This window comes from Plecotus auritus (genome assembly GCF_963455305.1).
Source record: "Plecotus auritus genome assembly, chromosome: 1".
In the NCBI taxonomy this organism is placed as follows: domain Eukaryota; kingdom Metazoa; phylum Chordata; class Mammalia; order Chiroptera; family Vespertilionidae; genus Plecotus; species Plecotus auritus.
Window position 1 is genome coordinate 149,889,046 of NC_137770.1, and position 20,358 is coordinate 149,909,403.

Consider the following 20,358-nt stretch of genomic DNA (forward strand, 5'->3'; position numbering starts at 1 on the left):
AACAAAGGTGATGAATATACATTAACATTTTTATTCCATGTAACAATCTATTTTACAGGTGTTTTTTTTCCTTCTTTCCAAGCTATATTCTTTTTCTTGGGTTTTATATGTCCCACCATTCTGCCTGCTAATCTTTATATCTAGCTTGCCTCCTTTCTCTAAATTGCTCTTTATGACAACTTTTGTAGTCTATGCACAGTAAAATTATTTAGATAATCAGGTACAGAAAAACTAGTATACTTTGGAAAATGTTAGATAGAATTTTATCTTATCCCAAAAGTTTAATTGTGAGATATTTCCCTCCTTATCAGTATTACATTCTGTACAAACATTAATTTCATTGGCTTGTGTGGTGTATAGTTTTGGCTTCTGGTAACACACACTTGTTTCCAGATGTTTTAAAAGTATAGGACACATTACAATGATGTGTGAAGCACTATGATTGCCAATAATTTATCATATTTTAACAACTATCCTAGCATACCTGAACTGAAAAGAAGAGTTTGTTATTTATTCACCCTCTATACTCTTAATATTATATCCATTTCATTAAAATCATGGCAACTAATATGTTGAAACATAAATTTATATTAAAGTTTAAAGTAAACTGAGGATTTAAATGGAGTAAGAAGAAGGAAAGTTTTGGTTACTTTGAAAGTGTTTGCCTCCTACTGTGTGTATCTTCTGTCATTAATTTGTCATGTGTATTGCTGAACAGTGTCTTTTAGGTATAGTTGCCTTGGCTGCCAAAGAGCTTAGCTTTGAGCAATTTCATGCATTAATTCAGTAAGTAACCTTGGAACATTTAAAATACCTTGTGGACAAATTGCCATTTTAATTCTGTTCATACTGGGAAAAGGTACTTAGATTTATACACCTGAGGATTAATTTGTTTTCTTTTTTTTTTTTTTCAGGAAGGTGATTTGTTTATTGTCACACTAGGAGTTTTCCCATTGGATGGAAATTTATTTGGCCCCATTTATTCCTGACAGAAGTGTTGCAAGAAGCCAGGCATCATGGCATGAAGAGCATGTGCAGAATATCCGCCGATTTCATGAATCCCTGCAGCAGGGAGAGGCAGTCTCGCCAAGTGAAAACAAACTGACCACACCACCCTGGTCCTCCTGTACTTCCATTCTGACTTCTCTGAGGTGAGGCCCTCTGCTTTTTCTTCTTCCTCTTCTTAAAGAATACCCTTCAGCATTTCATGTAATCCTGGTTTGGTGGTGATGAACTCCTTTAGCTTTTTCTTGTCTGTGAAGCTCTTTATCTGACCTTCAACTCTGAATGATAGCTTTGCTGGGTAGAGTAATCTTGGTTGTAGGTTCTTACTGTTCCTCACTTTGAATATTTCTTGCTACTCCCTTCTGGCCTGCATAGTTTCTGTTGAGAAATCAGCTGACAGTCGTATGGGTACTCCCTTGTAGGTAACTAACCATTTTTCTCTTGCTGCTTTCAAGATTCTCTCTTTGTCTTTTGCCCTTGGCATTTTAATTATGATGTGTCTTGGTGTGGTCCTCTTTGGATTTCTCTTGTATGGGGTTCTGTGTGCTTCCTGGACTTGTAAGTCTATTTCTTTCACCAGGTAGGAAAGTTTTCTGTCATTATTTCTTCTAATAGGTTTTTAATATTTTGCTCTCTCTCTTCTTCTGGCACCCCAAAAATTTGGATGTTGGTACGCTTAAAGTTGTCCCAGAGGCTCCTTACACTATCTTCATATTTTTGGATTCTTTTTTCTTTTTGTTTTTCTGGTTGGGTGTTTTTTGTTTCCTCATATTTCAGATCTTTGGTTTGATTCTTGGGGTCCTTTGATCTACAGTTAAATTTCTGTATATTCTTTATTTCAGACAGTGTATGCTTAATTTCTGACTGGTCCTTTTCCATTTTTTTGGCATTCTCATTAAGGTCCTTGAAGGTCTCACTAAGCTCCTCAGAGGTCTCATCAAGTTTCTCAGTGGTTTTTAGAAGATTCTTGAGTAACCTTATAAATGTGGTTCTGAACTCTATGTCGTCCAGTAGTTTGCTTTCCTCCATTTCTTTCATTCGTGACATGTTTCTTTGTCTCTGCATTTTGCTGCTTCCCTGTGTTGATGGAGTGGCTTTGTGTGGTAGGTGACCTATAGGGGCCAGTAGCTCAGCCTCCCTAATCACCTGAGGTGGACGCTCTTGGTACACCCCTTTGTGGGCTGAGTGCAAAGTCTTGGTGTAGTTAAGCCTTGATTGCTCTTGGTACACTGGGAGGAATTGACCTCCAGGCCAATTGGCTGTGAGGACCTGCTGTGTCTATAATGGAAGAACTGCTGTGCTGGAGACACGCTTAGGGGGCAGGACTTGTTTCATTGGGGCTTTGGTGCTCACTGAGTCTGCCTCTTGAATTTGTCACTTATGGATGTGAGGAGTTGAAATCTGGTGTCTCACACTGACCACTAGGTACACTGGCTTCTGGATCTCCAATGGGGTGCAGGTCAGCTACTGTCTGAGGCCACCCAACAGGCGCTATAGCGAGAACTACAGTTTTCTCCTCTTTGCTTGGGTTTGGAGGTTTGGGAGCTGTCTGACCCAGGCTGCAAGTTTGCTATGTTAAGATGCGATAGGGCAGGCCATTCATATGCTAAAGCCGCTGCTTGGAGCTTGGGTGGGTTTGTAGGTTGTGCCGGGCGTGGTCACAGGGCGTCACTAGGCTAGGGCGTGGCAAACAGCAATGGCTGCCAGTAAGCCGGCTCTGCGTCTCCGACCGCGTCCCCGCGTCTTGTGCCCCAGCACAGTAAACAATTATTCCTGCACACAGCCCTGCAAGCAAGCCTCCCTCACTTTCCGACCCGATGGCAGACAGTCCAGCTTCTCCCCATAGGAGTTTGGGTCCCCTGCGTCTCCCCAGAAACTGGAGTTCGGAGTAATTGGGAGCTTATCTTCCTTCGGGTTGAAAAAAGCAGCGCTCCCACCACCGCCAGCCCAATACGCACGCCTCCGTACCTCAGCTTTTCAGCGCTTGTGCATGTCTCAATGCTCTTTTCTCTTTCCTTCTAGTTGTAGAACTTCCACTCAGCCAGCTTTCCCGTGGTTCTGGGTGATAGACGTTTCATCTTTTAGTTGTAGTTTTGAAATTGTTGTGCAAGGCAGCAGTTTAGATGTTTACCTACGCCGCCATCTTGGATCCTCCTCCTAATTTGTTTTCAAATTTAAAAATAATTTGTAAATATACTTAAATTATTCAAATTCATAAATTAACTATCAAAATACACTTTTTATAACATCAAAAGTTCTTTCATCATTGCAATGAAAAAATAATTTTAGTTTACTGTTTCTCTGTCCTGAGTAAGTATAAACATTTCTAGTAGAATTAATATTTGAATTATTTTTTATTTTTTGTCAATATATGCTTTCTATACTTTTCATTAAAAGGACCATGTTTTCATTTAAACTTTTTATTACAAAAGAAACAGTCAGGATAGCTATGGTGATAGAAGTATAGTAGTATTTGACTTGAAATGTTAGTTTCTTTTAAAAGGAATAATAAATGTACAACTTACCTTTGGTATTCAGATATTTGTTAATGATTTTCAGGCTTTAAAAATTCAAGTTTTGTTTGTTCTTGAAGTCATCTTAGAAGAGATTCACCTCATTCCTTAAATAACTGTATAATTATTGAAGAATTTATTGATGCCAGACACTTCACCTAAGAGATGAAGAGATCCCCTACCAGGTAGGCATTCTATCTAATTGGATATATTATATATATACTAGAGACCCAGCACACGAAATCATGCACAGGTAGGGTCCCTAGGCCTAGCCTGCGATCAGGGCCATCTTCCACCCACTCGCCAGTCCCCAGTCCCACCCCGCCGCCACCCACCCAGTTCCCCATTTGCCATGTTGCGATTGGAGCCTGTGGGCTGGGGGTAGGGACCAAGAGGTCAGCTGTTTCACCTGCTCGCCAGTCCCCAGTCCTGCCCCGCCACCACCCACCCGGTTCCCCGTGGTTCCCTGTTCTCCATGCTGCGATCAGAGCCTGCGGGCCAGGGTGGGGAGGGAGAGGGACCAAGAGGTGGTCAATGCACCTTATAGCAACTGGTCGAGTGGTTGTTCCAGTCGTTAAGCTGTTATGGTTGCTGGGCTTTTATTATATAGGATAGTGACAGTTGTCAGCAATAGCTTTTGTTTTTAATGGCTAAATTTGTATTTGACAATTTGAGACACTTACAAAAATCTCTTTCTGGATAGGTACATTTTAATGTATAAGACAATTTAAGATTTTTCCCATCTTTGGATGCAGTAAACATCATAATGGTACTCATACTAATTTCTTTTCACCCCCTAGAAAAAGATCATTCAGAAGTTTACCCACATGAGAAGACGCTGTCATGCACCAGTAGTCGGTGTGGGGAAGCACACTTGGAGCATTGCTTTTCCTGAATTCTGTGTTACTGACAGTGGCTTGTGTAAGAAGATGCTTCTGCTGGCTTTTATTAGTTCGAGTTTAGTATATTTTTCCTGAAACATGTACTCTTGATGTTGTTTTTGAATCTCAGAATAAAAATCCCATCTGATAATAATTCCCTTTCCTCACCACTCACTTGTTACTTAACTACTCTGAAACTTACTTTCACCCCTGCTCTTCCAGACTGCAGGGGTTATCATTAATGTGCTAATTATGAAATGAGCTTAGTTCTTCTGAATTTTATTTTCTTTGCTCTTAGCAATGTCTGGCAATTGACACCTTAACCCCTTCTGGAAGCTCTCTCTAAACCCCCACTCCCTTTCTTACCTTACATGATAAATCATTGCACTAAGTTCTCTTTCTGTAATGTCTCATAATTACTTTTTTGTTTATATCTTTCTTTCCATCTTTACCTTTTTTCTCCTGGTTCTTTCTTTTCTCCTCTAAGCTTTGATATTCCACAAATTTCAGTCCCCAGGTTCTGGATTCTGCTTTTTTATGGGTATTGATTCTCTCAGCTAACTTCTAGGTGTTTAATCCAATATGTACAGTACCAAGTGCCAATCTCATATTTTTAGTGGCCTGTTAGTCTCAGTTGTCTTACTAGACTTGCCTTGCTGAAGTCAGACTTCTTTCACTTGACAAAGACTTATTGACCCTATATTAGGCCCTGGGCTGCTAATGTGGGATAGAATTGTATTTAATGGTTCCTCTTCAGCGTTGTAAACAATAATTGATAATTAATGATCACTTTCATTATGGCAGCATTTCTTGGTGTGTGTGGTTTTTGTTGAATGCACAAAGCAAATGGGAAAATAGTAAAGGTATGCCTCAGTTTAGTTGGTGAAATCAAGGGGGACTTTATATAGTAGGGATCATTTGATGGATGAAGATAAGTTTTCTAGACAGAAAAGCTATGGGAAGATTTCCCAAGCAGTGGAAATAGCAAGTATAAAGGTATAATCAATGGGGATGTAACGTGTCTGGAGAAACATACACCAGCTCTTACTGCAGCATAGTACACCAGAAAGGCACCGGTAGGAGATGAGACTAGGCTATTATATAAATAAGGTTTAGAATATGAAGGTCCTTGTATATTATGCAAAAATACTTTAGATTTTATGTCGCCAAAATTAGAATAAAACAAGAATTAGGATTCAAAACCATGTCTTTGGCTTCATTTTACCAAGTTTTTCCCTTTATGGCTCTTTTTAGGGGAAAGGGAGATAGCAGGGAAAGCTGAAAATTGAGGAAAAGGAAAGCAATCCTATATGTTTATTGAATAAATGATTGCAGATATTTCTCATTTGGGAGTGGTTGGGAAGGTAGATGCTGTGAATTAGAACAATCAAATTGAATTTCCCTATTAGGATATTATCCTGGGAAAGAATTTCAAATCCAGTTTTCATTAGAAGTTAATATTCACTGATTTTATGGTACACAAATACCATAAAAATTTTTGAAATCATGTATGTATACCAGACAATTAAAGTCATCATTATAATTTTAACAACTAAGCACTTGATCTTACTTGAGACCCAGGAAAGGAGTTGGTAGATCAGCCTTTGGAGGAAGTAGCTGTGCAGGGCAGAGAGGGCCTGAGCTCTGGAGCTGAGAGCAGTAATTGTTATGGAGCAAAGCGGGGTAGAAACAGTCCTTAACTTTTAAGTGTTGCCTATTCTTATTTGATACATGAATATGCTATGTTGTTGAGCCCTTTGAATGTTAAATTACTTTAACTTTTAATTTTTAAACTTTTGGATTATAAATTGAGAGCTTAAAGCAAGAGAGGTGACAGTGGACACCAAAGGATCAGGAAGGATAAAAGGTAGCAGTCAGATTAACTGGATGAGAAACAAGGGTCAAAAGAAAGGTCATTGAGGCCTAGAGTGGGAAGTGGTTGCAGGAGCCTGGGACAGGGTGTGGTCATAGTGTCTACGAGGGGACAGGTGGAAAGCCAGGCCTCTGGCTCTAGAATGGTTGGCCCAGTCACTCTTGGAGTTTTCTTTTTCTTCAACCATAGCTCCTTGGAGGACAGAAGACATTAGCCAGCTATGCGACAGCAAATCGTTATATGTTGTGATTTGGGGTTTGGTTTGACTGTTGGTTTTGTGTTGATTTCAGAGAGAAATGATTTTTTGACCAGGCCCCGTGGACTGATTTCCCCAGCTCTGGATGCTAAAGCCTCAAGCAAGAGGAGCCAGCCTCTGAAGGCTCCGCCCTGTGGGGCCCCCACATTCCAACCTGGAACTCTGAGACAGTAGAGCCCCAGAAAAAAGGGCATACTGGCCATTCCAGGTGCAGTCTGGACAAGGGATGAGGAGGGCAGGGGCCCAGGACTTCTATGCAGAGTTACCTCAGCACCTGCTCTAAGGCTGGGGGCTTTGCCGCCACTTAGAAAGCCACCAGCAACCTTGCCAAGGACAGGAAGACAGCCAGCTATATGGAGATGCGAGTGGCAGGAGGCCCTGTCTTCCATGGGGCTAGGCAGGAGAGCCACAGACAGGTCCCCTGGGTGTAACTGGTGCTTGGGGTGCCCTGGTGCAGCGCAGTGGGGAATAGCAACTGGCTGGTGACAGACCAGCAGGTCTTCAGGCCAGGCCCCTTCAACCCTGACTATAAGACCTTCCTTTGCTTCCTTTAGTTACAGTAGGGCTAGATAGGCCTGAACTAAGGAAATAAAGCCTAAAAGGAAAGACAGAACTCTCCTTTGTTCCCAACAGGGTGAGCACAAACCCACTTTCCAGTCATCGGAGTGGCTGAACTACTTGATCTGCCCCTTGGGGTCAAGCTGCCCATGATCCCGGGAGCAGTAATTTATACCATACAACGAAGTTAAGTGAAAAGGTAATTTTTGCCTTGACGTTGGTTGTCTTTGCCAATTTCTACTTGCTTTGAAAGTCAGGTGCTACATTATACAAAGTCCACTAACAGAATTCGCATTAACATTCACAGAAGGAAAAATAAATCAAGCCCACATCTAATCCAAGGTATTGTTTAGGATTCATGCCAAGCACTTTCATCTAGTACGGCTTGCACAGAATCATTGGATGGACAGGTGTTATTCTTAGTTCTCTCTTAAGTTTTGGAAGCATGTTAACTTTTTTTGCTAACAACACAAGATATACTGATTTAGTGAGGTTTTATTCACTTAGAAATAAATATGTTTGGTTCAAAGGTAGAAAATTAATGTTGCTGGCTGGCATTTAATTATTTCATGATTTTAACCAATGAATTGTTACACAACCTTCTCTATGGTTATGTTTTGAGAGAAATTCCATCTCATACACAACAGTGAGAATAAAATGGAATTGAAATGAGTTGACCTGCTTCAGTACTGTAACTTCACTTTAATGGAAGAAGGCTCTGCCTCCTGGAAGACACTCCATGATTTCCCCCTACCTCCCTGTCCAGTCTTTACTCCCCACCCAGAACCTCCGCTCCCTCCAGTTGGGGTCTTTCATACCTCCTCTCACATGCCATGGTAATGTTTCTGTGCCTTTCCTCACCTTCCCCCAAACCTGGCATACCCTTCCCTCTTCTCCTCTGTCTATGAACTTCAGCCACGTTTCAAGATTTTTTTTTCTGAACTATCATAGTCACCAGTAGCTTATATTTCCTTAGAATTTGCATTGCCCTTGATTTGTATAATTTTACTCAATACTACAATTCTATAATTACAGTTTTATAACTTAAATCATACTGGGTTATGTACTTCCCTCAAATCTTTTCTTGTTTACAATCCTCAACACTACACACACTGTCACACCTCCCCAGCCCTTGACTCAATCACTAACACTGAAGGAGTTTCACTGCATTTTTTTGAATGGTTTCTTTGGTTAATAACACAAAAAATTCTACAAAGAAGAATTCTGAGTAATCCTCTACCCTTCTACTCTCTGTCATGTCAGAAATGAGTAGGGCCCTTGATATTTGATACTTGCCTAGTAAACATGATTTCTTAAAGCAAGTTTTACATCTGGGAAATATTTGTTTTTATAAATCTGTTCTACTAGGGCAAGCTGACTAAAAACATACCTCCCACAATTTAACTGGGTCACATTCACAGACACAAGCTTTCCTACAGCATGCTTGCCACCTATACCTATACTACACCTCTTTTGTGTCTAAACTTAGCCCTGTCTTTCTTTTGCCTGCTTCCTCAAGTATATTGTTTACTGCGAATTTGACATGTTTGGGTATTACTATTTTCTGTCAAATATTAATTTGCTTATCAACTACCTTTAAAAATATGTTCTCTCTATTCTTATCACATTTGTTTCCCCCCCCCCAAAATTGTCTTCATTTAATTATAATTAGGCACCAAGCTATTTCCTTGAAGACTGAGTTTGTGAGAACTTTCCTTTTCTTTCCATAAAAGCCCCTCAATGAAGTAATGCTTTATATTTACACTTTCAGTTTTTTATTTTTTGAAGGCAATCAAGGCAATTGTTTTAAATGACAACAATAGGGTTACCCTGGCTCCAATGAATGGAATGTTTAAAAGGTGTTCTTTGTTTACAGGTCAGTAGCCCAGGTTTGATCTTGAGAAATATCTCATCACAGCCTAAAGTCAATATCTAAAAGAAGTCAACAGCTAAATGTCAACCTCTAAAAGAAACAGTCAGACCAAACCTGGACTCATGACTGTTGGTTGCTTCATATCTGGCATCACTGAATTCAAGACATTGCCCCATAGAATTCCTTTCTCTTCCTTCTCAGGGAAGCACTGGCAATTAAGGAATGATTGCACTTTATGATTTAGGTCCCTTGGAAGGGATTAAAGCCTGGTGTTAAGCCTGAGAACAGAAACTTTCCAAGGAAGCTTTAAATGGAAAGGAAAGCTAGCATCCTACCAGTTCCCACCAATCCCCTTTGCCCACATATAAAGCAGCCTCCCACCTACATTAAGGGAGTTCCTTGAGGATCCCACCCAGCCAGGCTGCTTAGAACATGACTGACATGCTGCTGCCAGACAGAACAACACAGGTCCCTGCAGACAGGTGTGGAGTCTTGTACATTGAATTGGGGGCCTGCAAACAGGTCAGGTGCTCTCAGGTTTGCCACATCCCCACACATTCCAGTTGCCTTTCACTTGGGCCAGTTCCTGCTTTGATGTTACTTTAAACTAAAACTTATGTTTTCCTGAGCAAAAACACAAACGAAAAGAAAAATAATGTAATGACATCAGGACAAATTACACACCTACTTCTGTCCTCCACTTTTTCCCTTTCACAGGTTCTCATTAAGGCATTAACACTATCCTGTTAATGAAAATGGACTAAGAACTCACACCAAAAACAAACAAACAAAAAACCCCACCACTTTGGTAATGTTATAATTTACAAATGAAATTAAATAACTGAGCTGTTTCCTCTAAAGTATCACATATAGAAACATGACTATTAGCTGATATTTTTCTTCTTTCATATGCTAATGGCTATTGCACAAGGTTGTATTTTGTCTTTCACATGTGGAGAAATCTCAATTCCTGTCAAAACCTTTATAACTGGTTCTTCAATACATTGAACTTTATAATTCAGAACTTGAATTTTTTTTCCTGACTGTAGTATTCAGAGATTGCAGGGTTTCTTGTATTAGATGAGACCCCAAGGTACAATAACTCTTTAATCCATCTTTAACATCTGGGTTTTACTTCTATCTTTTAGACAAACTTGTTTCCATGCATCTTGGAAAAAGATTTCCCATTTTCTTTATTTTTCAGATAATTGGGATAACATAATCATAATTGATATTATCTCTCTATAATTTGAACGCAGTGCCTTGACATGGAAGGGGCAAAAGGGAAATGAAGAAACTTAGCATTAGCGTTATCAATTAAAACACATTTTATCCTAGTCTCTTTCCTTTCCTCTCTTCCTTTCTTCTCTGGGTCAGGGCTAGGGACTTAAGGAGATCAGTGGAGGAATTGAGTGAGGGTGGGTTTTTAGAATAATTCAGGTCAATGGCGGGGGGGCGGGGAAGTAGGAATAAGCAATTAGCATTACACGATCCAAATATTTTTGATGCTGTTTTTCTCCCTTTCACATTCTTCTTGCATGCTTATTTTGAATGAAAAATCTGGTCATTTGAATAGGTCGGTCTTTAAAAATAAAATTCACTAAGTTTATGTTTGTCGTCTTTTTAAATCACTTTGCAGCTTTTTTACCTTCTTATGGCTGATAACCAGAACAGAGAGCCAAGGTTTTTTTCATGGGTTCCTGTCTCAAGAATTCGAAGAATGAAATCATGTACCCGAAGATTTAAGTAAAAGCATGGAAAATTTATTGAGACTCCCCACATAGGGAGGGGCCCAATAATGGGTTTCCACTGAAGCCCTGTCATCTAGGGGTAAATATTTGCTACAAGCCTGCTCTATATCTACCAATTTCGCCACCTCATTGATTCTCTCAGTTGTTCTTGCCCAGCAAAGGACCTGGACTTTCCCTGTTCCTATGCATAAGTTCACCTTATTGCTGTAGCCCCTCCCTAGGTTTACAAACCTCCCACTCTGAGTCTAAAAAACATTGTTGTTTCTGCATGGTTGACTGTGGTTAGTCTTGCTCAAATTGCGGTGTCTGCCCCTGCCTATGTTCCACCTGCCTTTGTTTTCCACTGGACACCTGCCCTGTCTGCCTACGTGTCAAGCTAACTCCTCTCATTATGGCTTCAACCTGACTGATCCTTATTGTCAGCATTTGGACAAGCAATATAATCGTCTTCAGGATCTACAGTTAAGAGCAACCATTCACACGAAGATTTCCGGAGGAGATTAAAGGAAGGAGGCTACATCACCAGCAATAAAGTGGGTTGAAGATTACTTCTTTTTAATCATTGAAGACTTCCAACACTTTAGATAAGCTGGCTTCTATAACCACTGGGGTAGGGCTGTGGTTTCACCTTTAACTCAATCATGAGAGATACTTAATGAGAAATTCTATAAATTACTTAGTATTTTGGGTCAAGAGAAATCAGTCAACAGTTGTTTATAAATGATACTCCACCCACATTTTTTTAATTTTTAATATCAAAATCTGATTACCAAATAATTGGAGGATATAAAGATAATTTCCCAACTGTAGCATAGTTCTCTTTCTGTGTTTCCAATACTTCTGTATGCTTGTCAAGGATTATGTCCTATAAAATTTTTTAAAACTTGAGGCAAAATAAAGACAGCAATATTAGTCTGATAGAATCTTGAGAGAACATAAGAATAGTCTTGTATTCTAATTTGTATATTGAACATTATTATTACATTGATATTTTCATAACTCCAGTAATGTGTACTAAATTCATAAATTATATTTTAAAATGTAATGACTTAAATAGAAATGTCCTATTTAACAGTTGTAGAGAGAGACTTCTTACAAAACGATTAGGTGTTTGCTATGATTTTTAAATGTTTATTTATATTTTTTGTTATTATTTTGTTTTTTTAGGTTGTCTGTAACATGAGAATATTTAATAAGTACAGGCATTATCTTATGAGTCTAAAGTTAGAGTTCGAAAACAACTACATAAAAGAACAAGTAAGTTAAATACTTAAATTTGTTTCCTTACATAGGGTTTGGAAGAAAGGTTTATTTATATGAAAAGGATTTTCTTATAATATTTTTACCTTTGATTATGACAAACTAATTAAATATTTTTTCCAAATGTAAATTTAGAACAGGAATAAAGAATAATTTGAGGTTGCTTTATTGGGCCAAGAAAGGGAAAGGGACAGGTCATCTATATGTCAGTGATAGTTAGCATCCTATCTAATAAAAGAGTAATATGCAAATTAACCATCACTCCAAAGCACAAGATGGCCGCCCCCATGTGGTCAAAGATGGCTGCCCCCATGTGGACACAAGATGGCCACCACAAGATGGCCTGCAGGGGAGGGCAGTTGTGGGCGATCAGGCCTGCAAGGGAGGGCAGTTAGGGGTGACCAGGCCAGCAGAGGAGGGCAGTTGGGAAAAACCAGGCCAGCAGGGGAGGGCAGTTGCAGGGGACCAGGCCTGCAGGGGAGGGCAGTTAGGGGCAACCATGCCGGCAGGGGAGGGCAGTTGGGGGTGACCAGGCCTGCAGGGGAGGGCAGTTGGGGGGGACCAAGTCTGCAGTGGAGGGCAGTTAGGGGTAACCAGGCAGGCAGGGGAGGGCAGTTAGGGGTGACCAGGCTGTCAGGGGAGGGCAGTTAGGGGTTACCGGACCAGCAAGGGAGCAGTTAGGTGTCAATCAGTCTGGCAGGGGAGTGGTTAGGGGGAGATCAGGCTGGCAGGCAGAAGCAGGGGCAATCAGGCAGGCAGTCAGGCGAGCAGTTGGGAGCCAGCAGTCTTGGATTGTGAGAGGGATGTCCGACTGCCCTGTCCACTGGGGATCAGGCCTAAATGGGCAGTCGGACATCCCTTGAGGGATCCCAGATCGGAGAGGGTGCAGGCTGGACTGAGGGACACCCCCCCCCATGCACGAATTTTGTGCACTGGGCCTCTAGTAAATTAAAATTGCTACTCCAATGTGTTCCTTCTGTCTGAGTTGGGGCCAATAGGAACAGTCTATTGTGGCAGAAATATTCTGAAGCTGGAACCTAAAATAGCTTGAGTAACAGGAGAGGAACTGTATGAATACTTATAATGTCCTATGGGTGACTCAAGAACATGTACACTGTGTCTTTGTACTCACGCACGTGCAGCTGTATTCATCCAGTACAAAATTATCTTATGAAGGTAAAGTGGAATGATTGGGTGTAGAGAGAGTGGGTACAAATAGTGACTTCCTTTCAATTTTTTATTTTTGAAATAATAGTTTTATTGGTTTTTTTATAGAGATATAAAGAGAGGAAAGGAAACAGTGATGTGAGAGTGCAAGATCAATCCTTTGCCTCCTGCATGTCCTCTACTAGGGATGGAGCCCACAACCCCAGAACATCCTGAATGAAAATCAAACCAGCAACATCTTCCTGCATGGACAATGCCCAGCCAACGAGCTATATAGGCCTACTAGCTCCTTTCCACATTTGACTCAATGTTAGTGTGTGTGTCATGCACACTCACATCATGAGAGATTTCAAGTTTTAGGGTTCAGAGGGTTGAATAAAAATTAGGTATGTATATGTGTACATTTATACATATGTACATTTACACATTTATGTTCTAAGGTTGAGATAGTGGTATAGAAATGAGGATAACTTACCTATACCTTTAAGTGTTGAACATTTCCCCCATTTCCCACTCTGTGTCTAGAATTTCTCCTGCCCTTCTTTCATACTTTCATTTATTTTTTTTCATAATAGCTGGACATATACGATGAGATATATATTTTATTTTCAGAGAGAGAAATTTTTACTTTGATTCAGTTACCCATGTCTGTAATGGATTCAAAATAGATTTAAATGCAGTTAAACAGACTTAGTTATTTAGAAAATACGGGAAGTTTACTAAACAGTAAATATAAAAAGGCATATCAAAGGACAGTTTTATTTCAGTAAATTTAAAAAATGTTTCTATACATGAATATATAAACATATACAGAGATATATGCAAATATATGATCCACACTTTTTAAAATAGGAAATGCTTGCAAAACAAATAATCTACAAGAAAACAGTCAAATACCTGGACTTTCTGAATGTGCACAGTTCCAAATTGGTCGTTATGGGAGGACACCCAATCTTTTAAGGACCAGGAGCAACTGATAAGGACCAGGTGAGAGTGAAGTGAATGCATATTTTATGTATAGACTGTAGACTCAAATAAATTGGAAATATACTAGAAAGATTTGGAGTTTGGAATTATTTAACGAACTAGACACTCTTTTAACTCCACTACTGCCCTCGGTAGAGAGAGGAAGGGAGACCAAGAAGTACAGAAATTGGGAACTTGAATGCCAAGAGAAGGAAGAGCAATTTCTACCAGAGATGACAACGTTTCTGGGAGTCCAAGAGGTAATCCAAACTGAAAACTAAAAGATGAGTCAGAACCAAAATTATTCCTGTAGTTGAAAAGGGAGGAGAATAATCTTTTAGCACAGGCTGCTAGCAGTAGCTTTCAGTGATTCATCTTTACGGGCTGACAGCATTAAATTTGAGGAAGTTCCTACAAAGTTAAAAATAGAGGTTTGTTTATATCGAATGCCAGTATAGAGATGCATTTGTCCATAAAAGAAAATGTGTAAGCTCTTCAGATATTACCTGCTCATGTTCAGTGATTACCATTCCGGGCTCAAGCCCATATCTTAGGAAATGAAGGGATATCATAATTTTTTCTCCTGCTCTTCCTTCCTCCATTAAGGTGAGGGATTGGGCTGCACAGCCTGACTTTTATATTCTGTGTTTCCATTTTGTAGTAGTTCCATAAACATACATACCAGAGACCCAGACTATGGATAGAAGATTTATTGAAGGCTCTGTAAGTCACAGGGCACCCTGGATATATATTTTTCTTCAGAAAATTCAAACTTTTTTTTTCTAGATTTGAAATCAATTTTGAGATATTCCAGCCTTCTTTGCAAACTCACATCCCGAAACCCACTGTGTTATGAATGACTCCAGTTCACAATGTTTGGAAGGAATCTGCTCCACATTTTACCACTGTCTTGGCCATAAGAACAGATACTGACAAAGTAGGGAGATCTGTATGACCAAGCATGGTGAGAGCTGGCTTACAAGTCCTTGAGCAGAACTGAAAGAAAAACTAAAATTCTTATAGTTCAAGAAGTAAAAATTGAGTAAGGAGTTTGTCTTGGCATTTCAATGCAGCTGATGCCACTAGAAGGGAAACACCCAGTTCACCTTCACCTGCATTTGCACTTTATTTAGATATTTGGATATGGCAAGTAGGAAATTAGACCACCATGAGCGCACAGGAGAAGAGCAGTGCCTCCTCTGGATGGACAAAGAAACGCCAGCAGGAACAAACAAGAAAACTTAGTCTTCCTAAACTCTGAAGAGGTAAGAGATACATTTAAAATACGAGAAAACTTGTGTGCAGTGTTTTATTTGTAAATTATTTAGCTCTCTGTCATACTTCTTGAAGTTATTTCAGGTCTAAATAATTTACCCACATTAACCTTTCTTCACAGCTATGATATATAAGCTGTAACATAAAATAATGAGGCTGACACCACAAACTATATACACTGAGTGGCCAGGTTATTATGATCTCTGAACGCATAATAATTTGGCCACTCAGTGTATATCCTATATAATAAAAGACTAATATGCAAATTGTCCCCTCGACCAGGAGTTCAACCAGCAGGCAGGCTGGCCAACCACTCATGTCCCCTCCCCCTGGCCAGGTTGACCGGACCCCACCCATGCACGAATTCATGCACCGGGCCTCTAATATATATATACACACACATATACATACATACACTGAGTGGCCAGATTATTATGCATTCAGAGATCATAATAATCTGGCCACTCAGTGTATATGAGTCAATAGCTGCTCTTAAAGAGAGGATTGTGGAAGTTACTAGATACCATTTAACTCCCTGATTGCCCACAGTGTGAGGGGGATACCTTTTTAAATTTAGCTTTAGTAAAAGAACCATGCCATAAATAACCAGCCTGCATTCCTAGTAGGAGTGCAGGAAGGAAAGAAGCCCATTCGAAAGCCATGTATGACTTTCCCTACACTTGACCTGGTTTCTGTTAGGCTCTTGACTTATACTAATTTGCTTGGTGGTGGTGGACAAAATACAAGGGGTTACTGTAAACACTAATCACAGTAACACTGTGCTCTCCAGGAATGGAAGACAAAGGAGATGTTGCTCTGACAGAGACTGTAGAAGGTGTTCACAGAGAAGCTGCGATAGAGGAATAATGGAGCAGAAGCAGGAGAGAGTGACAGCAGGTAGAGTTAACTTTCACCTCTAATCTGGGCTGATAGAAGAGAAGCTTTTGCTAGCTTGGATTTTCAAAAGTAACCTATACAGGAGGACAGCGTATCAGCTCCCAGGACTGATATGCGTTACACAAAACTGAAAGGTATGGCAATTTTTACTGTTTGGGCCATATTATATTCTGACTGTAATATAAAAAGTACTGCCCTATTATTTGATGTAACTACTTTTCACTTTATCTCACATTATAAACTGTACTTGTAATTCCCATAGAAAAAAAAATCATATAACTGAATTTTTTCTTAGAATCAGAATTTCTATGGAAAAGTTCTCATTTTACCCACTAGTTAATTTTTTATTAAGTATTTTTAATTTCAGATAATATATAATACTAGAGGCCTGTTGCATGAAGAGATTTGTGCAATAGGCCTTCCTTCCCTTGGTTTCTAGCACCGGTTTTCCTCTGGCACCTGGGACCCAGGCCTTCACTCCGGCCAGAGTCTGCCTTCTTCGTCTTTGCTGCAGACTCAGGCCGGAGTCTGCCATCTTCATCTTCACTACAGACTCCAGAGTCTGCAGTCTTGTCTTCGCTGCGGCAGCCGCCATCTTTGGGCTTCTAATTTGAATACTCACTCTGATTGGCTGTGGGCGTAGCAGAGGTATGGTCAATTTAACTGTTTGTCTATTATTAGGTAAGATTTTATGATTTAGAGTCAAAATCTACGTAAAGAGAAAGAAATAATTTATAATTCCAGTGTGTGTACCTATTAGTTTATAGGTATACACACACACTTGTATAATATTCTATCAATGTGTATGTATTCCAATAAATAAATTCATGTTAGTATACCTCATAGGCTGTTTTATAGATTGATTTTTTAAATAACATTGACAATTTGCCATATCAAGAAATGTTGGTCTAAAATTATAAATAATCATCTTAGGTCAATTATTTTTTACAAACTTAGACTAAGTTTAAGAATTACATACTTTGGTTATATTGATATATACTGCCATATCACAATTTTATTAATATTGGAAAATCAAATATGTTTGACAATCTTTTAATTATACTTTTGTCTCATTTTAGTATTTATTATCAAGAACTCACTGCCAGATGGCAAGTTCAGCTTATTTCAATTTGTTTTAATTACTAGAGGCCCAGTGCATGAAATTTGTGCTGGGTAGGGTCCCTAGGCCTGGCCGGCAATCAGGGCCGATCAGGTTCCCTGCCTCCCCACCTCTTTGCCTCCTCCTTTCCTCGCTCCCTAAGCAACCCGCCGCCGCTGGCTGGTCATCTGCAGTGTTCCATGCCACCTGCTCATGGTCTGCTCACGTCATAGCGAACGATCTAACTCCCAGTCTCCCGGTTGAACTCCCGAGGGGACAATTTGCATATTAGCCTTCTATTATATAGGATTATTTTCCAATATTTAATATTACACCCCATTTTTATGACTGGGAGTTCTCTCCAAGTTGGATTTTATTTGGTTATTCATTTTTCTAATATTTAATATTTCATCCCATTTTTATGACTGGGAGTTCTCTCCAAGTTGGATTTTATTTAGTTATTCATTTTTCTTCTAGATACCTCTGAAAATATTGCTGTTTTCCCCTTAATTTTTGCGTGATGCCAATTTCTCTCCAATGAGTCCTAGCCAATGTTAATAGCAACCAGTTCAATGAATAAATTCTGGCACGGGGAGTGCCCATTAGACATGACACCTGATGGGAGGCATGAAACACCACAGGCTGCTTAAGGTGTGTTAACGGCAGAGCTATTTGAAGTATTGACATTTCCAATGGAGTTATTTGAAATTGTCTTTTTTACATCATGTTTTATTACAAGAACCTTTGAATTCGTTTGTGTGTGTTTATCAATATTTCTATATATTTTCTTTCAGATTTGACATTCTGTATATTTTTACTCCAAATAATGGACTTAAATTAGACTTACAAAACAAAAATCTCTAAAATGTTTTCGGGTTTGAATCTTTGTCAAAAGTAAGTATTTTTTTAACTCTTTTTTTCTCTGTTACTTGTCTAATTTACTGTATTGATTATTATATTTTTAATAATTCTTTAGATAAGTAGTACTAGCCTTTCAAATTTGGTCTTCCTTTTTAAAGTTGTTTTGGCTAATCAAAGCCTTTTAACATATTCATAGACATTTTAGAATTAGCTTATCAATTTCTACCAAAAAATCTTGCTGAGATTTTGATTGGAATTGTGTTCACTCAGTAGATCAGTTTAGGAACAATCAATCCTTTGTTAATACTGAGTTTTCCAACTCATGAACCAAATATCTCTCTCCATTTATTTGAGTATCCTTTGCTTTTCTTATCAATGTTATAAGTTTGCAGTGTATAAGTCTTATGTATATTTTTTATATATTCATTCCTAGGTATTTCATAATTTTTACTATTAGTATTTGTACTTTTTTCACATTAGATGTTAGTATATAGAAGATCAATGTGATATTCCTCTTGTATCCTGATCATTAAAAATCATTTATTAGTTCTAATACTTCCAGAAGCCAATTGATATTCTATACAAATGATTATATGGTCTGTAAATAAAGGGAGTTTTATTTCTTCTCTTCAAATTCTCTACTCTTTGTATTTCTTTTCTTGCCTGATTGCATGGACTAGAACCTCTAGAACCTCCAGTATAATATAGAATGGAAGCAAAGATAATAAACATTATTATCAAACTAGAGGCCCGGTGCATGAAAATTCATGCACTGGAGGGGGGGTCCCTCAGCCCGGCCTGCCCCCTCTCACAGTCCGGGAGCCCTCAGGGGCAGGAGGTGACCCGGTGATCAGGGGAATACTGCCCCATCACACCTCTGATGCTGCCACTGCCGGCAGCGCAAGCCTCAGTCGGTCCTGGTTACCTGAGCCTCAGGCGGCTCTGGGCAGCTGGGCAGCCACCATCTGAGGCTTGCCTGCACCTCGGGCCAGCCCTGGGAGTCTGGGGGGCTGAGGAGATTGGGGGAACTCCAGAGGCAGGTGGGGTTGAGGGGAATAGGCACTGCCATTTTGTGGCTTTGGACGCTGCCATCTTTGAGGGTGGGACAGTCAAATTAGCATATTCCCTCCTTATTGGCTGTGGGCGTTTCCGTCTTTGAGGACAAGGCAGTCAATTAGCATAGTCCCTCCTTATTGGCTGTGGGCGCCGCCATCTTTGCGACGGCATGAGGGTCAATTAGCATATTTCCCCATTATTAGATAGGATAATATCTATGCCTACACACATATTAGGCTGCTTGGTGTTATCCACATCTCACTGATAATCTTCATTTTGTCATTTTATTTCTCTTAGTCTTTTCCTTTTAATGGTTTCTGTTCCTCAACAGGAATGAATTAATCTTTTCTTTTGAATTGTCTACTATGCCTTTAATGTATCCATTGTATTACTACCTCACACATTTAAAAATTTTAGGTTAGTCGCTTTTTTCTTTCATATCTCTTCTTTGCCTTATGAATATGTGGAATGCAATTATGTTATCTACCGTGTTTCCCCGAAAATAAAACATCCTCCGAAAATAAGACCTACTTACAGGTTTCCTTCTGAGTGAAATATAAGGCATCCCCCGAAAATAAGGCCCCCAGGCTCTGTCTCAGAATGAAAATTAATTTACTGTAAACTGGTCGCTAGGGCCGCCCCGACTGGCGTCTAGCAACCAGTGACGTTACCAGGAGTCCTGACGTCACTGCTGTGTGGAGGCGGAGCGGAGGTCGGAGTGAGCGGTGAGCGCGGGGCGGGAGAGAGGAGGAGACTTTCACAGATGCGTGTAGAAGAACAGGAGGATTAGAGCGGATGGAACGCGGCGAAGGTGGTGAGTGCTGGTCTGTCTCTGGTGACACTACCTGATGCTCGCGGCCGCCTTCATGATGACTGAAGGTTCTCAGTCAGTGGCAGACCCTACTCCAGCCCAGATCCAGGCCCCAGCAAGCCCAGTGACAGTCCCCAGGCAGGCCCCAGGGGGTAAATGTCTGATAAAGGGGTAGGGGGGATGTCTGGTGAAGGTGTTCAGTGGCACAGGGGTGGGGGGAGGGGGATCACTGAAAATGACACAGGAGGATCAGAGG

At 40.0% G+C, this 20,358-nt stretch overlaps 2 long non-coding RNA genes across 2 annotated transcripts; both read left to right on the forward strand.

Annotated features, from left to right (window-relative positions):
• Positions 1-830: 830 nt before the first annotated feature.
• On the forward strand, positions 831-14,123 carry LOC308245627. The gene is made up of 9 exons (XR_013960303.1): positions 831-1,151; positions 3,565-3,703; positions 4,319-4,439; positions 6,563-6,736; positions 7,162-7,285; positions 10,599-11,243; positions 11,878-11,967; positions 13,246-13,523; positions 13,990-14,123. It is a non-coding gene; the product is annotated as an uncharacterized lncRNA (long non-coding RNA).
• Positions 14,124-14,264: 141 nt separating this feature from the next.
• Positions 14,265-20,087, forward strand: LOC308245630. Its single transcript, XR_013960304.1, has 6 exons — positions 14,265-14,363; positions 15,237-15,368; positions 16,169-16,275; positions 16,715-16,923; positions 18,169-18,268; positions 19,925-20,087. It is a non-coding gene; the product is annotated as an uncharacterized lncRNA (long non-coding RNA).
• Positions 20,088-20,358: the final 271 nt, after the last annotated feature.